General features: G+C 37.3%; 1 protein-coding gene across 1 annotated transcript in view; it reads left to right on the top strand.

The window, feature by feature from the left end:
* Positions 1-9,274: 9,274 nt before the first annotated feature.
* Positions 9,275-12,490, top strand: part of LOC120539782 (lectin-like) — a 43,015-nt gene continuing 39,799 nt past the window's right edge. Inside the window, exon 1 of the mRNA XM_039770165.1 lies at positions 9,275-9,344. The gene's annotated coding sequence lies outside the window, so the exon portion shown is untranslated. The remainder of the gene's footprint in view (positions 9,345-12,490) is intronic.

The raw sequence follows: 12,490 nt of genomic DNA, 5'->3' as shown, positions 1-12,490 counted from the left end.
CATCAAGTTAAATGCAGTCATATGAAAAAGTTTGAGAACCCCTCTCAGCCTGCATAATAATTTACTCTACATTCAACAAAAAAGATAACAGTGGTATGTCTTTCATTTCCTAGGAAAATCTGATCACTGCAGTATGAAGTAGTATTTAGTTGTGTGAAATAAATCAAATGTGAAAAAACTGGGAGTGCAAAAATGTGGGTCCCCTTGTAATTTTGCTGATTGGAATGCATGTAACTGCTCAATACTGATTACATGCAACACCAAATTAGTTAGATTAGCTCGTTAACCCTTCATAGACAGGTGTGTCCAATCAAGAGAAAAGGTATTTAAGGTGGTCAATTGCAAGTTGTGCTTCCCTTTGTCTCTCCTGTGAAGAGTGACAGCATGGGATCCTCAAAGCAACTTTCAAAAGATCTGAAAACAAAGATTGTTCAGTATCATGGTATAAGGGAAGGCTACAAAAAGCTATCTCAGAGGTTTAAACTGTCAGTTTCAACTGTAAGGAATGTATTGTAATAACTGGTAGTTGAGTTATTAAACTTCCCGGAGCTGAACTTTGCTACTAACTTCCCCTAAGCTATTTGCTAGCGGGGTGCTAGCACCTACACGCAGCTGTACCTAGCTAATTAAGTAGGCGAACACTCGTGTCCCATACACCGCAAGACCCCGAGTGTCTCTGTAAACAATTGTATAGATGGAATATCTAGCAAGACATAGCTCTGTCCTTTTTTACCTCTTTATTAGAGCAGAGAGTCAAAAACAAAGCTTAATACATGCAAGGCCATAGCCAAAGTCATTCATCAACACATCTTTCTCCATAATGGTAACTGTTACAGTTTTATATAACTGGGCTGCAAATGAACCAAACTCACCCAAACTAACTTGAACATAAACACATAAAACATCTCTAATGCAAAAGAAATCGACTGCCTTGCTTAAATAACACAAAAAGTAAACTCTAAAGAAATACCCATAATGCACCATGCTGTTAGTGCTGACTGCCGGGTCATTACAGCATTTAGGAAATGGAAGGCCACAGGCACAGTTGCTATTAAACCCAGGTCTGGCAGGCCAAGACAAATACAGGAGCGGCATATGTGCAGGATTGTGAGAATGGTTACTGACAACCTACAGATCACCTCCAAAGACCTGCAAGAACATCTTGCTGCAGATGGTGTATTTGTACATCGTTCTACAATTCAGCGCAATTTGCACAAAGAACATCAGGGTGATGAGAAAGAAGCCCTTTCTGCACTCACGCCACAAACAGAGTCGCTTGTTGTATGCAAATGCTTATTCATTTTGGAACAAAACTTGAGTTATTTGGTCATAACAAAAAGCGCTTTGCATGGTGAAAGAAGAACACCGCATTCCAAGGAAAACACCTACCACCTACTGTCAAATTTAGTGGAGGTTCCATCATGCTGTGGGGTTGTATGGCTAATTCAGGGACTGGGGACCTTGTTTAAGTCAAGGGTCGGATTCTTCAGGATAATGTTCAAGCATCAGTCACAAAGTTGAAGTTACGTAGGGGTTGGACATTCCAACAAGACAATGACTCAAAACACAGTTCGAAATCTACAAAGGCATTCATGCAGAGGGAGAAGTACAATGTTCTGGAATGGCTGTCACAGTCCCCTGACTTGAATATCATTGAAAATCTATGGGATGATTTGAAGCAGGCTTTCCATGCCCAGCAGCCATCAAATTTAACTGAACTGGAGAGATTTTGTATGGAAGAATGGTCAAAAATACCTCTATCCAGAATCCTGGCACTCATCAAAGGCTATAGGAGGCGTCTAGAGGCTGTTATATTTGCAAAAGGAGGCTCAACTAAATATTGATGTAATATCTCTGTTGGGGTGCCCAAATGTATGCACCTGTCTAATTTTGTTATGATGCATATTGCATATTTTCTGTTAATCCAATAAACTTAATGTCACTGCTGAAATACTACTGTTTTCATAAGGCATATCATATATTAAAAGGAAGTTGCTACTTTGAAAGCTCAGCCAATGATAAACAAAAATCCAAAGAATTATTAGGGGTTCCCAAACTTTTTCATATGACTGTATATAGTTAATTACATATTTATACTGTATATTATTTATTTAATGTGTGTTTTATAGAAAATTATATATAAATTAATTAATAATGATATCATGTATATATTTACATAGAGACTCACATCCTTTTTAATGCTAAAAGCAGGAAATCATCAGCAGAGACACGGAATGCGGTTTATAGCATACCATGTGATTCATGCCCAGTGGTATACATGGGACAAACGTCAAAAACACTTGCAACATGTAAAAAGGAACAACACAATGCTGTCAGAAGCAAGGAGCCATGGTTTCTAATTTTCCTACATACAAATTCGACTGGACACACATTTAAATGGGACTCAGTACAAGTAAAACTCAAGGCTAATACTAAAAGTGCCAGAGAACTGGCTGAAATATGGCTATCCAATTAAAAACGCCATTAACAGACATCTGGATATGAACCAAGCATTTGTATGCTTGAAAAGAAGAACATGTATATAATGAAAAAGACTTTATGATCAACACCCTCCAAACCCCACTTCATTAATCCATCCCTCCCCACATCCACCTACCCTCCCCTCCTTATTTGCTATATATTGCCTTGAACTCCTGTATGTCTAAATCATTTTTCTCTGATGATGATTCCTGGTAGGAGTCAAAAGCTTAGGAATAAAAAAATATTTTTAAGATACATGATTCATTTCCTCCATTTGTGGGTTTCCAGCTACATATATGCAAACCGTACCACAGACTTTTATTTCCATACACACATACATATATATTTATCAAAATAATGTATGAATTATTAAACTATGTATTTGTGATACAATCTGACCTTCAGACTTCTCATACACACCAAACACTAAAGAAACCAAATTAATTAAAAGAATCGATTGACTTAAGCTGATTGTTTGAAAGAATCAAATCATTGAAGTGAATTGAAAAGCCCACCACTAATATCAGAACACTGAACAGATTAAGTACGTCTGGGTCAAGTGGAAGCCCCACAAAGTAGGGACAGCCATTCCCTGCAGCTCCCTGTGGTGGCATTCACTGAACACAGCAATGCTGCCCAATGGGACTCAAATCTCCCAGTACACCCCATGTGTGTGTTTGTGTGTGTATACCGACTCAGAAATGCTGTCACCCGGCACACTGGGGAAGCATACAGTCTTGGAAGGCTGTTTCCCCATGTCCATCCACCACACTGGTCCCCCAGGAGGGGATGAGTTTTCTGTCCAAACCTACTGGGATACCAGTCCATCTATTCATCCTTACATTTTACCATGCCAGGCCAGCATCCAGGCAGAGACAGGGAATGCCTTGTCTCTGACTACCCATTACGCTGGCCTTCCAGGCAGGATATCAATCCATTCCAGCTGCTCGTCACATTAGACAGTGATTAGGTGGGGGATATGGCCCACTTCCCAGCTCTATGGTGCATCCCATGAAAATGTTAATGCTATTTTTTACTGTTTTTGTGATATTCCAGAAGAGAAAATGTAAAATATGCAATGTGTTCGACTGCATTACCATAGCATATTCTGACTGAAGCCCAGTGCAGATTGGATTTGATTTTAGAAATGTTTTGATTGAACGGAATTTTTATTTTATTTCATACTAGCAGAATACCCGCGCTTCGCAGCGGAGAAGTAGTGTGTTAAAGAAAGTACGAAAAAGAAAAGGAAAAATTTTAAAAATAATGTAACATGGTTGTTAATGTAATTGTTTTGTCATTGATATGAGTGTTGTTGTCATATCTATCTATATATATATATATATATATATCTATGTATCTATATATATATATATATGTTGTTCTCATATCTATCTATATATATATATCTCTATCTATCTATATATATATATATACCCGCGCTTGGCAGCGGAGAAGTAGTGTGTTAAAGAAGAAAAGAGAAAGAAAAGGAAACATTTTCAAAATAACGTAACATGATTGTCAATGTAATTGTTTTGTCACTGTTATGAGTGTCGCTGTGATATATATATATAGAGCAAAATACCCGCGCTTCACAGCGATGTCATGTGTTAAAGAAGTTATAAAAAAGAAAAGGAAACATTTTAAAAATAATGTAACATGATTGTCAAAGTAATTGTTTTGTGTATTTGGCGGCAGCGTCACGAAGTTGTTTTCGCAGCTGCATCAGAAAATGTACCACCACGCCTGACACGCCTCCTTTTTAGTGTTTTCTCACAGCTTGGATTGCTGCTGTCATATATATACACACACACACACACACACACACACACACACATATACATACATACATACATACATACATACATACATACATACATACATACATACATATATATATATATACATATATACACATACATATCTTCATTTCTACATATCTATATACATATCTACATATACACATATATATATATACATACATACCTATCTACATCATATATACACACACATACATACATACACACACACAAATTATATATATGTGTGTATGTATGATGTATGTATGTATGTGTGTGTGTGTATATATATATATACACATACATATACTTGTGTGTATGTTTGTATGTGTCTATATGTGTGTGTATAGGTTTGGTCACTGAGTGCAAGGGAAAAATAATAAATTATAGTCTATAAGTTATTAAACAGTAAAACATTAACGTTTTAAGAAGTACAGGTACATTGAAATTACATTTTCTATGTGAACGTTCAAATTTGTGCCTCTGGTAATGTGCCTTACCGGCATTTAAAGAAAATTAGTTTTGTGTCCTCTGCAGTTAAGAGATAAAGGCTTTGGTTTGGGATAAAAGGAAAAAAGGTGTAAAGAAAGGAAAGTTGCCTTTTTCTTTTATATAGTATAGAGAGATGTGTTCGCTGACGTTATGATCGCCTTTTGGGGACAGTCGCGGTGGGTCTTGTGTAGACTGGTGAGACGTCCCCGCCATTAATCGGCTGTGATGGCACTGTGAGTCCTCCACTCGTGTGCGTGTCTTCATAATTCGAGATTATGGCTGCTCGACTTTTGCTGGGCAGGAGACCCCAGTTTGCAGACACGTTCATGATATCAAAAGTCTCAGCGCTCTTTGGAGGTAATTCATATATTATATATATAGCAAAATACCCGCGTCTGCAGGAGAAGTAGTGTGTTAAAGAAGTAATGAAAAAGAAAAGGAAACATTTTAATAATAACGTAACATGATTGACATTGTCATGAGTGTTGCTGTCATATATATGCCTGCCTAAATGCCTGCCTAAATAAGTCACCCTCGCTTTGCTCTTACTTTTTTACCGTTCATTTAATCATGGCTAGTGGCGGAAAAATTATAAAATGGAAGGAGGATGGCTTTACCAAAACAATTATTGATGGCTTAATCGATTATTCATAAAGCTTGAATTGGTGATCTGTTTTTCTGTGTTAACCTCATATTTTTTCATACTTCTTCTCAAACTAAGGTGGTGCGAGGGTAAAATGAATCGTGATGCGCTGATCAATGTAATCAGTGTACCAGGAAATCATGCATTGACAAAAGCTCCCCTTTGCTTGTAATGCAAAGTGTGATTAAATGCATTATTTTTTAACGCGTTATGGAGCACATGCATCGAAGCTTCTCAGCTGTGCTTGTGCTAAGAAAAGGAAAGATTTTAAAAATAACGTAACACGATTGTCAATGTGACCTTTTATAAGTAGTGCCTGGAGGATTCAGTGTGTAGAAACTCTAGAGACAGCGTGTGTATTAACTTGTGGATTTTTCTGTGAGTATTTGGTGGCAGTCTGACGAAGTTGCTTCGGAAGACAGCGTAGCTGAGCTCAGCTCAGAGCAAAATGAGGTGGGAGGGAGATGATGACGTGACTCCCCACCCGCCTTAACTGTCAATCCCCACAAACACAGTCTCGAATTTGCATAAGCACACCCCTTCACCTACAATTTTAACTTAGTTACAAAGTGATCAAAACTCTCGCTTATATCCTCGCCCTCTCATTAAACTTGTATCCCGCATTACCTGTGGGTATGTGAAACGCCAGCGTAGCCTGTCTATGAACTTAATTTAAAGTTTAGGTTTACACCTTGCTTTCTTTCCGAGCTGGCAACACTCATGAATATGGTAGTATATGTCACTCGCTCACTTCTTATTGTTTCGCTGCCTTCTCAATTATAAAATGCATGTTTTCTTAAGCGCTTTTTGGAGGTCTTCCTGGTTTTCTACGCACTGCGTTGACAGTCAGTTCACGTGATTACGTGGGAGGCGTGATGATGTCACACAAAACTCCGCCCCCCCACGTCATTCCAGCTCAACTCCATTACAGTTAATGGAGAAAAATACCTTCCAGTTATGACCATTAGGCGTAGAATTTCGAAATGAAACCTGCCCAACTTTTGTAAGTAAGCTGTAAGGAATGAGCCTGCCAAATTTCAGCCTTCTACCTACACAGGAAGGTGGAGAATTAGTGATGAGTCAGTGAGTGAGTGAGTGAGTGAGTGAGTGAGTGAGGGCTTTGCCTTTTATTAGTATAGATTTAATTTTGCATTTAATAACACAACTGTGGTGCATTTAGGGATTTGGCACCATGCAAAATGTAATTATGCTATTATATTCTACTTTTGATTTGGTTTTGATAAAAATTATTTACATTATTACTATTGTTACGTGCTGCCATTTTATGAATTTTTCTTTATGGTTGCTACCATGTGAGAACAGGAAGTGTGTGACATGTGATGTCATCATTGCTCCTTTAAGGTCAGCATCATGCTCTGACTGATTGTCCAAGATGGCGGATAAATCTCAAACGTGTGTAGCTGCATTTACCGCACATTAAATTTGGGGTTAATTAACTTTTGGCAAAGTGTCTTTTGACTTCATCTTCTGTTTAGGGTTTAGGGTTTGTCACTCAGTATTTTTGGGAACTTAAAGAACAGTTTAGTAATGTTTCTTTACCACAAGTTTTTTATTTATTTATTTTTAGCTTTTTGGAATTTCCTCCACAGTGCAGTCTTCCTGGTTCTGACTCTTTATTGAATAATCAACACTTTTCATCTCCTAATCTACGAATCTCTTACAAAAACTTTGTGTCACTACACACAGATTCACAGAATGATAATAAAAGTATAAAATATGTTTTCATTATTTGTATTAAAAAGAGAAATATTATTAAAAACTTAGAATAATCTTCACAAGAGCAGGCCAGTGAGCCCAACAAACTCATCAATCCTGTCCACCAAATTCCTATAAAATAACATTAAGTTGGGCTTTGAAAGTCCCCAAAAATCTGCTTTCTGTTACACGTCTTGGTAAATTATTCCATCTGTCTTTGTTTCCATTGTTAAGAAAATATTATTGTTTTTTTAGTATTTGCCCAAAAATTACCCTTAACAAGTTTCCAACAATTGAGTATCCGTGTTCTTGCTGAAGAATATATTTTAAAATAACAGTTGGAATGTACTACAATAATTCTCTTCAGAATTTTAAATACATCAATCACATAACCTTTTAATCTCCATTTGCTTAAATAAAAAGGCTCAACTCTTTCAGTCTCTCCTCATAATTCATACTTCTTTGTCCTGATATCAGCCTAGTCAGTCTTCTCTGGACTTTCCTTAGCGTGGCCACATCTGAAGGCTCCACTACAATTCCTAGGTCTTCTAAACACGTGTACAGTATATTCTAGTTTCATTGTGTATTTAAATCTGTATGATAATACATACTGTATAGTCTGCATTGGCGGTCTGTAATAAACGGCCTACTTAATGCTTTTAGATGAGATCTGTCTCATCATCCACTTAAAGAAGACGTCCATTCAATTTTTTTTTTTACATGAATGGCCGTTTCCCCCTTGTTCTGTTTTCCCTGTCTTTCCTAAATATTGTGTAACCATCTATAGCATGTTACACACTCATCTTCATCTTTGTTATTTAGCTCTGTTTCTGTTATCTCTATGCTATCATAATTAAGTGCAGCTACAAACAACTCCCACTCACATGATTTATTCTTGATACTTCTAGCATTAAGCAATTTAATTCATTTTACTTTATCTTTTGAATTTTATATATTTCTATGTATACTACTGACCATCTCAGCATGCAAGGTTATAACCTTAACTTGTGATAATCTTCCTGAAAACCACTGCCATTCGCTAGTTTAAACAGACCTTGACTAACATACTTAAAGGTTTCCCCTGTAAACGGGGCCCCCTTTATGGTGGGAAAGGTCGTAATTGTTCCAGAAACAGGCCCAATGTCCCATAAACCTATCCACCTCTATTTTACACCAAGGACAGTGCCACACTTTACACCTTCTGATCTTCTCAAACTTACTTGGACTGACATGTGGCACAGGCAGAACTTCTGAGAAGACCACCTTGTCAGTTCTACTTGACATTTTAGCACTGAACTCTTTATATTTAAACTGTAAAACTGAAAGACTACCCTTATGTATGTCATTTGTCCCAAAATGGACAATAACAACTGAATCCACCCCACTTTGGCCAAAAGCCTATCCACCCTTCCAGGGAGGTCTCCTACTTCTGGACCTGGAATTCAACACACCGCACAAGGCTCTATTTTTCTGGAGCAAACTTGCACTTCAATCCCCCTAATCACTGAATCCCACCACTGTCATTGCTTCTCTCTTCAATAGATACAATACGTACAAATATGTTTAAGACACCCACCAATTATCAGAAACTGCTTTAAGAGTCATTTGAAGCCTATGCTGGGAGAATCAGACACAAGTCAACCAGTGACCCTAAAAGGGGCACCTAAATATTTTTCTTTGTAAATTAGCACTCAGGGTGTCATGGCTGTACACTGTTCTGAAGTGCTATCATGTTGGTGATTCTGAGCCCATTCCCAACATTTAGTTTACAGGTTCTTTCCTCTTGTATTGTGCTGTCTTTCCAAATAAAAAAGTGTGTCTCACCCAGGGCTAGTTCTGCCTGTGACTGATGATAGGAAGATAAAATTTTTGTAATGCCAAGGATGAGATTGGAGAAAATTCAGCTCAGGGGAAACACTTCAATGTGCAAATAGAGCACCATTTCATGATTTTGAATTAAACAAAGATAGATACACTTGGTGTGATGTCACATCTCCTGCGGTGTACACATCCATGACACATTTGACCTTTATCTTTTTATGAGTATTTAAGACAGAGGTGATCCTTTAGTTTGTTTGAAGGCCATGTTACCATATGTTTGCTAAATGTTTACTTGGTAGGAGGTCCCAACTTTTCAAAAAGACAGATGTTTTTATATTCAACACAGTATAAATATGATGAAATTCCTGCTTCTGAACTTCCAGCTCCCATTGGTAAGTAGGAACGCATTGTTTTAGTAACTAATTTAGCCAGAAATCTCTTTAAAGGTGTAATTACTGCAATATTAAATTCTACTAACTAGAAAGTACAATGGTTTAGTTTGATTTGGAAAAGGGTTTAAACAGCCAATTTAATTACAAAAATGTCCACTCTGCTATAGTTTTAACTTATTCATCAAAGATTTTGTAAATATTTGGTGGCTTTTTATTAATTTAGTAGCTGCAAGTGATTTTGAACTCTGAATTTGCCTAAATTAATTTGTTTAAAATGGATATGCGTAATAGATACACATAAAAATTACACACAAAACTTTGACAAAGTTTACTCAGTGTGCAAAATTAATAATTCGTTTCAGATTAATGTGTAGCATGGTGGTCCAGTGGGTGCCACTGCTGCTTCTTTGTTTGTTTGGCACTTTGTTTGAAGCTATATTTAGCCAGTGTCCATGTGAACTTTGCATTTTCTCCATATGCCTGTTGTTTCCAGTACCTCTGGCTTTCTGAGTTATGTATATTTTAGAATAATCAGTAGGTCAAAAGTAACTGTGTGTGTTTGAATTTGCACTGTAGGTTTGCCTTGCATTTAATATATCCTGGGATAGGCTCTGGTCCCACAACCCTGGTGGAATAAGCAGATTTGGCAAGTAAATATTAGGATAGACATAATAAAGCTGAATTCAACAAACTTTCATTTTATAAAAAGAGTATTTTCTGTATCTCAATTTGACATACTGTGCATGATATAAAACAATCGGAGTACAGATTAGAATTTTGAATCAATGATGTGTAAGACACGGTTATCTGGAATACTCCATTCTTTTAAATCTTGAAAATACTTATAATGGTATGAGGGAAAAAATAAAATAGCTACGGCCATAAAAAGCTGCAGATTTTTTACAATGGGATACATATATAGCACCATCTGCTGACCAAAGACTAAAATATCAGGTACTTAAAAACTAAAAAATGTACAGAACAGAATGATGGAGAGCTACTACTGCCAACATCTTTTACTCTTTTTCTTTTATCCGCCGTGGCCTAACAATTTATATTGTCTATTTTTTGAACGTTTAGTATTTGCTGTTAAAATATTTCAAGCTCCCATAATAATGCTGCATTTTTGTTTGCTGTTATCTATTGTGGTTGTGATGATTTCAATGTAATAATTTGTCAATCTACTGTATTTCACCCCAGAGGCTGGGATTGACTCCAGCAGACCCCCGTGGCCCTGTAGTTAGGATATAGTGGGTTGGATAATGGATGGATGGATGGATATTAATCTTCGCGGTGTTTCATGACTGTGAATGGTGTCAATGGCGCTATAAAGTATTAACTGTGATCTTAATGTCAAGGTGATAAGATGGAAGCATTTTTCAGCGTAACATTATTCTGCTGTGGGGTTACTCACGTCTTCCCACGACTCTTCTTAGCGGGGTTGTTGGCTGAAGATATCAAGTAACTAAATGAAACATAAAATAATATTGTAGGATTGATAAATATGGATGTCAGGCCCAAATAGCAGCACATGGTCTGTGAATAAGGTGGGTGGTGTCTCTTTAAGAAGCTAATTCACCCACCTGTATAAATTGGCCTAGAAAAGGTTTCAAGGCCGATGTGTGTGAGACGACCAACGGCTAACTGGGTGTTGCAGTGAGGAAGTAAAACCTGTGTGCGCACCTCAATTACTCACTTTAATGTGAGACAATGGGGCTTGTCACAATACAGTATTGTTATATTGATTTGCTCTGTGTTATTGTGGCTCCATTTGTGTATAGGGTTTGTGGGCTATTATTTGCGAAGTTCATTTGTACTCCCCATTTAATGGAAGCCTTGACGAGTTGTATTATATTTATTTGTATGTCTCCATAAAGGCATGAACATATATTATATTGAATGCCGGACTTGTGCTACAATTGGTTTTAAAGTTAATTTTAAAAAAAGGATTTTTAGAAGCTTGTGTATCTTCCGGCATGTGTCTCAAGGAGCCTAAGCCTAAAAAAGCAGGGAATGGAATTCTTACTGAGATTTCAGAGCTACATGACGCAAACACGTTATACTGGTGCCAGAGGTGTGACCAAAACATCATGTGTGGCTGGGCATTTGGCTTGTCTGGGGGGGCAAAAAAATATCCATCCATCCATCCATCCCCATTTTTGTAGGGGGGGTCACATAATAATAACAACATAGTATTATATAACATATAAAAGCAAAAATTGTGGCATAAATCATAACCTACTGTTCAATAAAATTATCAGAGGCAATGGAACTTGTATTATTATTCTTTGTGAACAAATACAGAACTACATCTACAAGGTAAATATCAATAAAGTCAAATGTATACAACATATGAGAGCAAGAACAGAAACGTGGCTCATTGTAGTCACTAGGGAGGCTATAGGATATCAGTTTCCAGTGTTTAACCTGGATATTATCTACAGGACCAGTCTGCTGTTAGTCTTGGCAAATTCTGAAATAAATTCATTCATGTCGATTTTCTGTGATGTTTTTCTCATTTGCCAGAATGACTAAATTTCTCTTCCTCGAATGCAGCATTGTTCGCCGGAGTGGAGTGAGAATGCGGTTCAAAGTAGAGAAAGAGCTTTCACATGCAGCTGAAGACACACCAATGATGAGTGTTGTGACATATAGCGAATGCAACATAGGGAAGGTCTCTTTGTACTGCTGAATGCATTTGCATGCTTCACAGAGATTAGCATCAGCTGGCAGTTTATTAATCAACATTGCTTTTGCCATAGCAATTTCATTTTGCAAGCTCGTGCTGTTTTGCTCTGTGCCTGCAAGTGCCTGAAGAGGTTTCAGGAGAGAATGATCAAGAAATAATTCTGATTTTTGCAGGAGAAGCGATGTGGCCCTCAATAATTCAACATTTCTCTGACAGAATCTTGTCTCCATTTCCACAAGAGCTCTATTAAGAATGCTGAACATAGCCCTTTTAAAAGTCTGATTACGAGCAATTTGTTCATCAGAGTCACCATGCCCAAGCGTAGACACGACAATACTATCATCAAGCTGTGAATTAACTTTCCATTTCCTTTTGAGTGAATTGGTAGGCCTACTTTCACACTGAGAAAAACGATCCCCCCAGAATGAGTCGCATCTCATCTCCATCAGTGTGGCCA

The sequence above is a fragment of the Polypterus senegalus genome, chromosome 11 (assembly GCF_016835505.1).
Source record: "Polypterus senegalus isolate Bchr_013 chromosome 11, ASM1683550v1, whole genome shotgun sequence".
NCBI lineage: Eukaryota > Metazoa > Chordata > Cladistia > Polypteriformes > Polypteridae > Polypterus > Polypterus senegalus.
Note: the sequence above shows the minus strand (reverse complement) of the source record. Positions and strands in the feature narration are given on the sequence as shown.